The sequence below is a fragment of the Galeopterus variegatus genome, unplaced genomic scaffold (genome assembly GCF_000696425.1).
Source record: "Galeopterus variegatus unplaced genomic scaffold, G_variegatus-3.0.2 Scaffold557, whole genome shotgun sequence".
NCBI classification, from domain to species: domain Eukaryota; kingdom Metazoa; phylum Chordata; class Mammalia; order Dermoptera; family Cynocephalidae; genus Galeopterus; species Galeopterus variegatus.
This window is the reverse complement of record NW_007726668.1, coordinates 274,701-287,842: the sequence shown is the minus strand read 5'-3', so window position 1 is coordinate 287,842 and position 13,142 is coordinate 274,701.

The following is a 13,142-nucleotide window of genomic DNA, read 5'->3' as shown; positions in this document are numbered from 1 at the left end:
TGTAAAGATGCTAACCATCATTATGGAAATACATATCAAAACTACAATGCGATATCATTCTGATACATCAGGATGTCTACAATAAAAAAAAAAAAAAAAAAAAAAAAAAAAAAAAAAAAAAAAAAAAAAAAAAACAGACCATAAAATGTTCTGGCAAGGTTGTGGAGAAATTATGACTCTCAAACATTTTTTTGTGAAAATGTAAAATTGTCCAGACACTTTGGAAAACAGTTTGGCAATTCCTTAAGAGCTAAACTCAGAGGTTTGTATGACCCAGCAATTCCAATCCTAGGTATATTCCCAAGATAAATGAAAACACACATCCTTATAAAAAACATGTACACAATGTCCATAACAGCATTATTCCTAATAGCCAAAACTGATGAACAAAACCCAAATGTACATCAACTGATAAGCAAATTAATAAAATGTTTTATATTCATTAAATTCACCATTATTTTGCAATAAAATCAATGAAGTACTGGTATATACTATATATGTAAACATTATGAAAACATTATGCTGAATGAAAGATGCCCATTACAAAAATCAAAATAGTGTATGATTCCATCCATATTAAATGTCCAGAATTGGCAAATCTACAGATACAGAAAATAGACTAATAATTACCTAGGACTAGTAATGGAATACTAGATAGGTACCTATCTTTGGAGGGTTATGAAAATGTTGTAAAATTAGATTGTGGTGATGGTTGAACATTTCTGTGCACATACTAAAAGCTATTGAATTATATATTAAATGAGCTAATTTTGTGGTATGTAACTTGTAGCTCAATAAATTATTTTTAAAAGTTACAAAGAAAAAAATATACATCAAGGTTTACCAAAAAAGTGGTAAACTCATAGATGACATGTTCAACCATAGACCCATGGTTTGAAAAAGGGAAGTTGTCAAATTGTGCATAAAACCACAATAAAACATGGAGTCAATGAAGTCATGAAGTATCAGAGAATGTAGTTGTATGAAAAATGCTTAGCAAATTGCAGATTCTGGTACTCTCCACCAGAGGGACTAGAACTCGAGATGAATTGAAGTCCAGCTTGACAGACATCCAAATTTTTCCACCCATTAACTTGTTGGACATTCACATAACTCTGACATAAGTATAATTAATGCCCATTTACTGGTGAAGAAAGCGGAATTTAAAAACACTTCGAACATCATCCCAATAGATTTAAACCTGCTCTTTTCACTCCATCAAAAAAGCATTTGTGTTTCCTGTATATCATTCATTTAAAACCACTTTAGAGTCTGTTACAGATAATAAAATTGTTCCAAATATATCTGGGCTTCTGAACAAAATTTGAATGACCACACACATTCTGGGAAGTATATAAATACAAGGGCAAAGAAAGTCTATTTCTAACGTGTCCTGTACCCATGTCACTTCATTTTTATAATGGTTCAACAGTTAAGCCATACTGAAACATGAGATCTACCGTTCTTAATAAATTTCTTCATTTCTTCTTTTAAGCAGAATAGAATGAACTGGAGATATCCCATTACTATATCAACAATGTAAATATTAATTTTCAGCCCAATTTTTGTTATATTCATTGTTGTCTTTTTATGGCACAGTTACATGAAGTGTAAAATGTTGAGGCATAAATTAGTAAAGAGAAAACTTTTGACTTGCATGCATCCAAATTAAAGATACAATGAGGCACTGTTATTTTAGGGAAACATATATTGAGAATAACTTGATGTAAACATTACATTTAGAAAGTCTTAAAACTTTTCAGAAGAAGTATACATTTATTATGTGATAGAATATTTGTGTTAGCAAAAATGACAAAATTGTTTTTTACAGTTTTACAAAGAACGTGAAGCATGTACAGATTAGCTAACCTTCCCAAGGACACATACATTTAATAAATGATAGAGTCAGGAATTGAAATCTGCTGACACCTACGAAAGACTTTATCCCACCTCACTAAAGTACCTCTACTTTCACACTTATACACACACCTAAAATAGCATATAATGAAATCAAAACACATACTTTAAGATATGTAACAAGCCATATCTAATTAAACAAATCAAATTAGCTTAAATCATACTTTCTTAATATAATGAGTTTTGATGTAGTTAATGGCTCAAGTAAACTTTAAATGAATTTAGTATTATTTACAGAAGGAACATATTGAATATAATAAATCATCTAAGTATGAAGTTGCATAAAGCATTTTGGGGTAAAAATAATTGTTTCTTTTTAATTTGCATAGCCATGCTATATTAGGATCATTGAAAGAATACTAGAAAGGCAATATTAAATATTAATGAACAGCCAAAATACTACTTGGGCACTAAGTTAGCATATGACTTAGGCCAAGTAGATTTTTCCTCATTTTGGGATTTTGTTATCTAATTTGGAAAGAAATGTTACACAATAAATTCACTGCTTTCACTATTAAGATAATTTCCTGTTAAATATATTCTATTATGTCAACCTCACAGCTTTACAAATGATGACTTGTGGTTCTTAGCTTTAGTCTTTTATATCAACCAGATTGGCCAAAGCCTTGATTTACATGCTAAAATTGACAAGAGTAGATTTGGAGTAAAATTCATTCATGTATTATTTTTGAATTATTTTGTTTTTTACTAACTATTATTTATTACTTTTATTTGAAATAGTAGTTTACTTTTGTCTGATTTACTATTTGAATTATTGGAATTTTGGGCTCTAATTAAGTAAGGCAAAGAGAGTTGAAATCTCTAGTGGAAAAGGTTTTATCACTCTAAATCTTAAAGCTGGATTTGTTTAACCTTTCAAAATATGAGTAATTGTAGTACCACAAAAAGCACTTTAAAGCAGAGAATACAGCTAGTATATAATCCTGATATCATTTCCTAACAAAATCAGAGAAAAGAGAAAAAAATAGGACATTATTACATATGTATAAAATTTCAAATAAATGGATAAATAAATGAGAATAGCTCACTTCTAAGACTTTGTAATAAACAACTAAGCCTCATTTGGGTTTATAGCAGAATTCATGCTGCCAAACCAGACCACATCAAACTGAACAAAACAAAACCTCAAAGTGTATATTTTAAAGTAATCCAGCATTGAGAGTACTGCCAAGCACCCAAATATGCAAATTTGAATCATTTCTCTGAAAAGACCTTCAAACTACAAGTTAATGCTTATGAGCTCATAGTCAAAACAAAACATAACGTGCACATGCACATGTGTGAACACACACACAACACATCATGAGTCTGAGTCGGAGAAACATGAGCCAACTAAATCAGACCCAAGTCACCTTGTAGAATTACTAAAAAACTCAAAATATTTTCTATATTTAAAGAAATAGAAGGCAGGATTTCAAATATTAATATAAATAATTGATATTACAAAAGAACTAATTAGATGTAAAAAACAGTATTTTAAACATGAAAATAAATTAAAAATTTATGAAATAAATAATTTAAATAATAGAAAAGGTACAGCAGGAGAGACAATTAGTATCTGGAAAGAAAGTTAACATTCAACACGTAAAAAAGATACTAAATGTTAAAGAGACGTTAAGAGACATGGAGTAAAAATTGAGAAATTAAAATTGAACTCCATAGGAAAAGAAAAGAGAATTGGGAATCGGTTGAGAAGCTCCTAAACTGAACTAATAATACAAATAATCATTTTTGGAAGTCTAAAATTTACAATTAGAGTAAATAAGAATAAATACATACCTAAACTGCAGAACTATACTGTGGTAGACAGCCTAATGGCTCTTCCCCAAATATCCAAATCCTTATCCCTGGAACCTGTGAATAGATTACTTTACGTGGCAAAAGGACTTTGGTAATGTGAGTCAAGGACCTTGAAGTGGAGACGTTATTCTGAATTATTCAGTGGTGTCCAGTCTAAACACATAAATTCTTAAAATCCAAACACCTTTCCTGGCTGTAGTCAGAGAGATTCTACATGAAGACTCTATTTGCTGTTGCTACCTCTGAAGACGGAGGAAGATGTCTACAAGCCGAGCAGTGTAGACAGCCTCAAGAAGCTGAAAAAATAGAGGAAATACATTCTCCCAAGAGTGACTAGAAAGAAGTGCAGCTCTGCTGACCTTGATTTTGGCACACTGAGACTCTTTTTGGACTCTACACAACTGTAAGATAATATACTTGAGTTGTTTTAAGCCACTCACTAAGTTTGTGGCGATTTGTTTCAGCAGTAAGAAAAATCCATTAACCATACAAAAAGTTATTTCCTAAAACATTCAGAAAAAAAGACAGTTTTTAATAAGGAAAAATGGTTAGACTGACATTTGACTTCTCAAAAACATCAACGAAATTCAGAAGTATATAAAATAATATATTCAAAGGTCTGAAAGAAAATACCTATCAACCTAAAATTGTGAATCCAGTGAAAGCACCGTTCAAGAAAGGGGGAAAATTAGAAATATTTTCAGATAAACCAAACGGAAGCAATCTTACCGCTCCAGATATTTTCACGGAAGTAAAGTCTACGCGGTGGTTCTCAAAGTGTGGCCCTTGAACCAAAAGCATCGGCATTTTCTGTGAGCTTCTTAGAGGTAAAACATAAAATAAATAATTTTAAAAACTTGATTATTAAAATAGATGCAGGAAATATGTGATAAAATTAAACCATCCTTCCATGTTAACAATTTTTAGCAAACTAGCAATAGAAATGAACTCTATGGCTAGTCAAAAATATTCCTCAGGAAACTACAGCATATGCTGTATTTAGTGGTTAAGTTTTCCAATTTCCGTTTAAGATGAGGACCCAGATACATATACCTACTATCATCACATTAAACATTGAACTAAAAGACTTAGCCAGCACAACAAGGTAACATAAAAGCCTATAAATGTACGAAATGAAAACTAAAACAAAACTGGAATATGTTGGTAGATGACATGTTTATATTTATAATCATTGCACAATGGAAATTGCTTCTTACCTCAGTGAATTTTTCCAAATTAATTCTCAGTTTTTAGCAAGTGCTTACCCTGTGTTCCAGAACAACTTGCAGAAAGTATCCCCGTACTCTTTATACCTGTGACATGAAGAGATATCTAGAAGAAATTTTCCCCAGCTACCCTAAATATTCTCTTTATAGTATGACTGTTTGACGCTGTATATCCTAATTGTCTCAATGTTTATAATAAACAATTTTTGCTATTATAATTAAATAACAGGACATGAAAAATTTATAACAAAATTAAGTTACTCTTAAGTTAGGGTTGTTAGGCAACAACAGTGTGAATGCAGAGCTGGGAATCAGACTGTCAGCCCCCACTGACTAAGCAAAGCAAGACCTGGATCCTGTGCGTGGTGAGTGTAAATATTCAGTTGGATTGTTTCCTGGTAAAAAAAAAATACTATATGGAGTGCTAAGGAATCATGTTTGTCCTTTAAAACTGTGTGTGTCAAATAATTGGAGCTACACCATTATCTAAACAAAAGTGACTATTTCATCATAAACATTTTTCTTCAAGATTGAAAAATATTTTGTGTTAATTTTCTTGTGTAAATTCATACAATTTAATGAAAAACATAATTGTATAATTGTGCTTCATAAACGTTTTATAAATATTTAATATGGGGTATATATCATAAAGAACTATACGTACACTTGAGTGTACAAAATAATATTTGCAGGTATACATCGCCTGTATGAAACTCATAAACATACAGGGTCATGATCTGTTGTAGTGAAAGTTTAAGGATTTGGGGTATTACTAAAATATCAAGAAAATCAAAGGCTTAAGTTGCAAATGCCATTGTAGAAATAAAAATGACAGAAATCCCTTTCATTCTGCAGTTCATAAACTGGGAACCCAGAAATGAAATCTAATATATTATTTTGCTTTCTCACTGTGGGGAATTTTTAATTGGCATAAAGATTTTTATAATTTTATGAAGACATTAAATATAGCTGCATTGTATATACAGCTGATGTAGTTATAATGTGATTGGATTTGCTTTGTTGGCTGTGGTTAGTTTCAGGAATGTCAAGTTAATCTCCTGATACAATATATATATGTGGCAATAGGAATCTATGGATTCATTTCAGTGATCTGAACAATAAATGCTGAGTCAAATTCCCAACTGGATGCAATTATGTAAAGCACTTTTTAGGGAAAGAGCATTAGTTCTATAAGAATAGTAAGATAAAACTCACTCTTACAAAGTGTACCTAATGTCATTTGTTCAGTTGTCTTCTTTAAGTGGATTTCCAAGTAATATCTACTTAAATTTCATATATTGAATTAAAAAGTCTGCTTTTATTAAATTTCTAATAATGTACAAAATTTTTATTGAAGCAAAATTATTGATAAAAGGTGATATGTTTCATCTGATAAGCTCTGTTTATTTGGAATTACACCAGTGGAAGTAGAACAGTTTCATTAGAAGTATTTATTTTTTAAAAAAATGTTTTATCTTGGTACCTGAAGGTGAAATATAATAATGTCTTCTGAAAAGCATTTCTGAATTCATCTGCTGAGTAACTAATTAACTGCTTGCAGATATCTCACATAAATAAATCCAACAGAGGCATTTTCTGACATATCACTTTCAGGAGACAAAGTGCTTCTTGGGTTTGTTGAACTTCATTTCAGAAATGAACAAAGTTAAAATCAATGAACACTTAGAAAATAATTTTAAAAGATGAATAAAGGAGTTGAATTTAGATTGCATTCTGTTGTTTATATTATGACCAGAGTGGATATTGCATATTTGTGTGGAGACTATCTAAAAGAAAGAGGACCCAGTGGCAAAGACTCTAAATTGCACATATGCTAGTGGTCATTCCAAAATAATTGTTACTATTTGAGGCATTATAACTGCATTTTTATCTTACACAAATGCAGAAAATTCAGTATGAAAAAGATTGGTGCATAGTTCTGTCACTACAGTGATGACTGTCCTTCTATAAGAACTGTTTCTCATAGCAACTTCCCTTTGTATCTCTGACAATAGTTTTAGATAGCAAGTGACTACTCATTTTTTAAAATTTATTACTTTTTATTATTAGTAGTATATTCATTATTACAAATCATGGTTTCTCATTATGCCTTTTACCTGACCTGTCCCTCACCTAACCCTTCCCTCCCTCCCCCCATCTCCAGTAACCTTACCTTTGTTCTCTCCTTCTGAAAGCTCAGTGAATAGTTGTGGTCTTTCTCTCTCTCTCTCTTTCCCTCCCACCCTCCCTCCCTCCCCTCTCTCCTCCTCTCTTTTTCTCTCTCTCTCTCCCCCACCTCTCTCTCTCCCCACCCAGTTATATAAGTGAGAACGTGGTAATTCTCTTTCACTTAACATAATTATCTGCAGACTCATCCATGTTCCTACAAATGGCAGAAATTCATTCTTTTTCATGGCTGAGTTGTGTATATATTCCGTGGTGTATATATACCACATATTCTGTTTCCAGTCATCTGTTGACAGACACTTAGGTTGATTACATATTTTGGATATTGTAAATAGAGCTGCAATGAACGTGGGAGTGCAGGTATCCCTTCGACATGATGACTTCCATTCCTTTGGATATATGCCCAGTTGTGGGATTGCTGGATCATATGGTAGCTCTATGTGTACTTGTTTGATAAACCTCCATAGCATTTTCCATAATGACTGTGCTAATTTAAAGTCCCACTAACGGTGTAGAAGAGTTCCCCTTTCCCCACATTCTTTCCAGAATTTATTAGTGTCAGTCTTTTTAATAATGGACATTCTAACTGGGGTGAGATGATATCTCAGTGTTGTTTTGATTTGCATTTCTCTGATTAATAGTGATGCTGAGCACTTTTTCATGTACCTGTTGGCCATTTGTATGTCTTCCTTTGAAAAGTGTCTATTTATCTCCATTTTTTAAATGGATTATTTGGGATTTTTTACTGTATAGTTGTTTGAGTTCTTTGTATATTCTGGCTATTAATCCCTTGTCAGGTGTATAGTGTCCAAATATTTTCTTCCATTCCATAGGTAGTTTTTCCTCTCTGTTGATTGTTTCCTTTGCTGTGCAGAAACTTTTTAATTTGATATAATCCCATTTATTTATGTTCTTTTCTGTTGCTTGTGCTTTTGGGGTCTTATTCATAAAGTCTTTGCCCAGTCCTATTACCTGTATTGTTTTCCTTTTATTTTCCATTACTAATTTTATGGTTTCAGGTCTTATATTTAAGACTTTAATCCATTTTGAGTTGATTTTGGTATATGGATAGAGGCACAGATCCAGTTTCATTTTTCTTCATGTGGATGTCCACTTTTCCCAGCATGATTTATTGGAGAGGAAGACTTGTCCTCAATATATGTTCTTGCTGCCATTGTCAATGATCAGTTGGCTATAAGTATGTGGGTTGATTCCCGTTTTTTCTATTCTGTCCCATTGATCTGAGAGTCTGTTTTCATGCCAGTACCATGCCATTTGGGTTACAATAGCTTTGTAATATAATTTGAAGTCACATAGTGTTATGCCTCTAGCTTTTTTTTAAATTTATTTTGCTCAGGACTGCTTTGGCTATTTGGGGTCTTTTGTTGTCCCCTATGAATGTTTGGATTGCTTTTTCCACTACTGTGAAGAATGCCATTGGTATTTTGATGGGAATTGCATTGAATCTGTACATTGCTTTGGGTAGAATAGACATTTTCACAATGTTAATTCTTCCCATCCAAGAGCATGGTATGTCTTTCCAGCTTTTTGTGTCCTCTTTAATTTCTTTCAGTAGTGTTTCATAGCTCTCAGTGTAGAGATCTTTCACCTCCTTGGTTAAATTGATACCTAGGTATTTTATTTTTTTGGCAACTATTGTAAATGGGCTTGTTTTTGTGATTTCATTTTCTGCTAGTTTGTTATCAGACTATAAAAAGGCTATTGACTTTTGGGTGTTGATTTTGTATCCTGCAAGATTATTGCAATTGTTAATCAGCTGTAAGATTTTTTGGGTAGAGTCTGTAGATTTTTCTTTATATGAGATCATGTCATCAGCAAACAAGGCCAGTTTGACTTCATTCTCTCCAATCTGGATGCCCTTTTTTTCTTTCTCTTGCCTGATTTCTCTGGCTAGTACTTCCAGTACTATGTGAAATAGGAGTGGTTAGAGAGGGCATCCTTGTCTTGTTCCTGCTTTCAGTTTTTCCTGATTCAGGATGATATTGGTGATTGGTTTGTCATAAAAGGATTTTGTTGTATTGAAATAATTTCCTTCTGTACCTAATTTGCTGAGAGTCTTATTCATGTAGCGATGCTGAATTTTGTCAAATGCCTTTTCTGCAACAATTGAGATAATCATATGGTTTTTGTCCTCATTTTTGTTGATGTGGTGTATCACATTCATTGACTCATGTCTGATGAACCAACCTTGCATCCCTGGAATGAATTCCACTTGATCATGGTGTATAATTTTATGTACGTGTTGCTGTATTCTATTAGCTACTCTTTTGTTGAGTATTTTTGCATCTAGGTTCATCAAGGATATTGGACTGTAGTTTTCTTTTTTTGTTGTATCTTTATCTGGTTTTGATATCAGGATGATGCTGGCCTCATAGAATGAGTTTTGGGAGAATAGCTTCTGTTTCAATTTTTGGAAAAGTTTAAAGAGAAGTGGTATTAATTCTTCTTTGAAAGTTTGAGTGAATTCAGCTGTAAAGCCAACCAATCCTGTGATTTTCTTTGTTGGAAAATTTCTGATTACTGCTTCAATCTCATAGTTTATTCTTGGTCTGTTTAGGTTCACTGTTTCTTCTTGGTTAAGTCTTCATAGTTTTTATGTGTCCAGAAGTTTATCCATTTCCTCCAGGTTTTCTTATTTGTTAGTACACAATTGTTTATAACAATCTCTAATGATTTTTTGTATTTCTGTGTTATCAGTTATAATGTCTCCCTTTTCACTTCTGATTTTTGTTATTTGGGTATTCTCACTTTTTTGCTTGTTTGTTTGTTTGCTAACCTAGCTAATGGTTTGTCTATATTACTTACCTTCTCCAAAACCAACTTTTTGTTTCATTGATCTTTTGTATTGTTCTTTGGGTCTCTATTTCACTTAGTTCTGCCCTGATCTTGGTTATTACTTTTGGGATTTCATTGTTGATATTTTTCTAGTTCTTTAGGCATAGTGTTAGGCCATTTATGTGAAATCTTTCCATTCTTTTGATATAAGCATTTATTGCAGTAAACTTCCCTCTTAGTACTGCTTTTGCAGTATTCCATGGGTTTTAGTATGATATATCTTTATTCTTGTTAGTTTCAAGAAATTTTTTGATTTCCTGTTTAATTTCTTCCTGGACCAATAGGTCATTCAGGAGTCTGTTCTTCAGTTTCCGTACACTTGAATAGTTTCCAGAGTTTTGCTTGTTATTAATTTTCAGTTTTAATCCATTGTGGTTTGAAAAGATATTTGGAATAGTATCACTTTTTAAAAATTTGCTAAGACTTGATTTGTGTCCTAGTATGTGGTTTACTCTGGAGAATGTTCCATGTGCTGATAAAAACAATGTATATTCTCTAGTTGTTGAATTAAATGTTCTGTAGGTGTGTGCCAGGTCCAGTTGGTCTAAAGTGTAGTTTAAATCCTTTTTTTCTTTGTTGATTTGTTGCCTGAAAGATCTGTCTAATACTGAGAGAGGAGTGATCAGGTCATCCACTATTATGTTTGGGTCTGTCTCTTTTTTTAGGTCTAAGAGTGTTTGCTTTATAGATCTAGGTGCTCTACTGTTGGTTGCATACATATTTATGATTGTTATATCCCCAATTTGATAGATCCCTTTATTATTATATAATGTTCTTCTTTGTCTCATTTTATGGTGTTTGGTTTGAAGTCTATTTTATCCAATATAGCAATAGCTACCCCTGCACGTTTTTGGTTTCCAGTTGCATGGTGTATCTTTTGCCATCCCTACACTTTAATTCTGTTTGTCTTTATAGGTGAGGTGGGTCTCTTGAAGATAGCATATAGTTGGGCCTAGCTTCTTAATCCAATCAGTCAGCCTGTGTCTTTTGAATAGGGAGTTTAATCCATTTACATTTAAGGTTATTGATGAGTACTGCTTTATTCCTGTCATTATATTGCTTTTTGCTTAGATATTTTAAACATAATTTGCCCCTTTCTTCTACTTTTATTTTCCTTCTTTAATGGTAGTTAGATTTTTGAGATGACATGATTTAGATTCTTTCTCTTTCTCATTTATGTTTTGGTTTTAATGGCAGGCTTTGCTCTTTCTTGTGAATCTGTGATATTATCATTTTTCAGATTCCAGATGCAGGACTCCCTTGAGTGCTTCTTGAAGGGCTGGTCATGTGGTAGTGAACTCCCATAAATTTTGTTTGTCAAGGAAATACACTGTTTCTCCCTCATTTCTGAAGGATATTCATGCTGGGTATAGGATTCTTGACTGGAAATTATTTTCTTTTAGTCTTTTAAACATATAATCCTGTTTTCTTCTGGCCTGTAAGTTTCGGTTGAGAAGTCTGCTGTTAGTCTGATGGGGGTTCCCTTAGAGGTGACTTAATGCTTTCCTCTTGCTGCTTTTAGAGTTCTCTCTTTGTCTTTTAGTTTTGTCAGTTTGACTGTCATATTACGTGGAGAGGATCTTTTCGGACTAAATCTATTTGGGAATCTTTGGGCTTTCTGGATCTGAAGGTCTGCATCCCTCCCTATAGCTGGGAAGTTTTCTGTTATTACTTCCTTGAATAGGTTTTTAATGCCTTTTCCTTTTTCCTCCCCTTCTGGAATACCCATGATTCAGATGTTTGTGCACTTGAGGTTGCCTGCTAGCTCTCTTAAGTTTTCTTAATTATTTTAAAATCTTTTTTCCTTTTTTGTCTGCCTGGGTTATTTCAAAAAGACCATCTTTGAGATCTGAAGTTCTGCCTTCTGCTTGCTTTAGCCTGCTGCTCAGGCTTTCTGTTCTGTTTTATATTTCATTGGGTGAATCCTTCATTTGCATTCTTTTTTAAGTCTATTGTATTCTTTTTTAAGGTATTAATCTGTTTGTAAATTTCCACCTTCATATCTTGAATATTTTTTCCTATTTCATTATGTTCTTTAATTGATTCTTCTCTTATCTCATTGAGTTTCCTTAAGATCAGTACTTAGAATTCCTTTTCAGATATCTCAAGGTATATGGTATTTAAGATATGGTATGTATGGGATCTGGTATTTAAGAATTACCATAGTCCTTTGATGGTGTCATATGTTCTTGTTTATTTGCAGTTTTAGTGCTTTCTTCTTGATGTTTGGTCATCTGGGAGAAGACGTGTTTCTTCTATTATCCTGTAGTGTGGTATGAGCAGAAAGACTTCCTCCTCTATTAGTAGGCTCTGCTGATTACTCTTATACCAGTGCAGTTAAACATCTGGTGGGCTGTTTCAGCTCCTGTGCAGTTGGTGTGTGTGTCCCTCTTGGGCTCAGGTGGGAGCCTGCACTCATCTGGGCACCAGCTTGGTAGGTGTGCAATCCCTCTAAGGCTCAGGCAGGCCTGGGTGGGACCGAAGCTGTGTCTGGGATCAGCTGTGTGGGAGCCTGCACTCACCTAGGTGTGGGTTCGGTCAGTGTTTGTCCACTCTGGGGCTCAGCCTGGAGACTGCACTCTCCTGGATGCTGACTCAGTTGGTATTCATCTTCTCTGGGGCTCAGCGGGAACCTGCACTCAACTCGGTGCTGGCTTGATCAGTGTTTGTCCCCTTCAGGGCTCAGGTGGGAGTCTCAACTACTCATTTTTATAGAGAGAATTATCCAGGGAAACAGAACACCAAAACAGGCAAAAGTTTTAAAGACACATCAATGTATTCAAAAATAGATAAATATTAATGAATTTATACAGATCTCTTTTCTCCTTTTATTTAACCAATGAAAGCAAGGCATTAACTAAGTCTTCTTGGAGAAATAATTTCCTGGAAGAAATAAAATTGTGCTTTAGGAATTGTTGGTGTCCTTTGTTGAATGCCCTGAAAAAAGAACTATCATTGTTGGGCAAGAGGAATAAGTATCTATGTGTACACATATTCCTTGTCCCTATCAGTAGGTACAATGCAAGCAAAAGGATTCTTACATGAGGATTGGTGGAACAAAAAAATTGAATTGATTATAATAAATATGATACTTATTTTAACAGACAAGCATTTTCATATTCAGTCAAAATAGTG